Source organism: Agrilus planipennis, unplaced genomic scaffold (assembly GCF_000699045.2).
Source record: "Agrilus planipennis isolate EAB-ADULT unplaced genomic scaffold, Apla_2.0 scaffold1228, whole genome shotgun sequence".
Taxonomy (NCBI): domain Eukaryota; kingdom Metazoa; phylum Arthropoda; class Insecta; order Coleoptera; family Buprestidae; genus Agrilus; species Agrilus planipennis.
The window spans coordinates 5886-7158 of record NW_020439881.1 but is presented as its reverse complement, the minus strand read 5'-3'; the positions used below and the strand labels follow the sequence as shown (position 1 = coordinate 7158).

The 1273-nt window shown below is 29.5% G+C and overlaps 1 long non-coding RNA gene across 1 annotated transcript; it reads right to left on the bottom strand.

Moving 5' to 3' along the window:
* Positions 1–359: 359 nt before the first annotated feature.
* Positions 360–960, bottom strand: LOC108743979. The gene is made up of 3 exons (XR_001938891.1): positions 853–960; positions 533–784; positions 360–471 (listed from the first exon to the last, which is right to left on the bottom strand). It is a non-coding gene; the product is annotated as an uncharacterized LOC108743979 (long non-coding RNA).
* Positions 961–1273: the final 313 nt, after the last annotated feature.

The following is a 1273-nucleotide window of genomic DNA, read 5'->3' as shown; positions in this document are numbered from 1 at the left end:
CCATCATCATTTATAAATTTCATTATATTTCCAGGCTTTAGATCTCTGTGTACTAAATTGTTATCTCGTAAGTGCTTCATACCTGCAGTTAAATGCTCCAAAACCAATAGGAATTCTTTTTCTTCCAACCCAAAAGTGTTCTCTGGATCATCTAAGATATTGAACAAAAAATACTCTTTTTTTTATCTACATAAATATGGAGTTCTTGCATATTAAAAGAAACAATTTGCATTCTCAATTGAAACGCTTTTCGGATTTCCCCACATAGAATAGAATACTCAAGAAAAACTTCGAGTATCTAGTTAAAATTTTCAAACCAAATATACCAATTGTTTTTATCTCCTAGATAAATTTCTATTGTGTATTATGTACTCAAAAGATCTACTTACCCATCAATTAGTGGGAAGTTATTTAACGCCTCTCGTCCTGGAAGACCGTCATCCTGTTCGGACGAATCCCCTTCATTCCCAACTGCGTATATTTGTAAAAATGTCAAATAAATTTAACTGAATTAAAACAAAAATTAACTTACCGGAGCTGCTTTTAGTTGTAATAACTAATGCCAGAAGAAAGGCACAAAACAATTTCATTTCTGTAGAACTTCGACGTTTATGATGCAAGAGGTATATAAAAGCGGCAAGTAATTTGGAAGGAAATTGTTTAGTTCATTTCTCTTAACACGCTGTTATCATAATGATCGTGCAAGATGATGCTGCTTGTTTTCTTTTTAAATTACTACTGTATGTATAAAGGTCACTCAGAACACTCGCAACTTTTAAAGATACTAAAAACTAGGTATTGTTACAGACTGTCAAAGTATAACTGACTTGATAAAATTCAGAAATAACTTACACAGTAAATTGAGCCGAACTGATGCCGTAGAGCACTTGAAATTAACAGAAATAAGTCATTTTCATCTTTATATATCCGTATGTATTTTGTTGTCTTAATTTATTTTTGTAATACATTGTACGTAATTATATTTGAAAAAGTCCGAACAACATCCAATTAACGGGACATGTACCCACTAATTGTTTTTATTGTATCGAAAAAATAACTTGTACATATAGTTAAAAAGTTAAATTAAATAAATGTAACAATACTTATCGAAGTTGTGCGAAATAATTTAAAATTAATTTAATTTAATTTTACGAGCTTTGTAGATGTTAATTTTGTAATTGTATTGGAGTGATTACGTTTTTTAATCATTTTAAAACCGCTTGTAATAAGATGAAGTAAAAAAATTATACATTCATAATAATGCAGGATATTA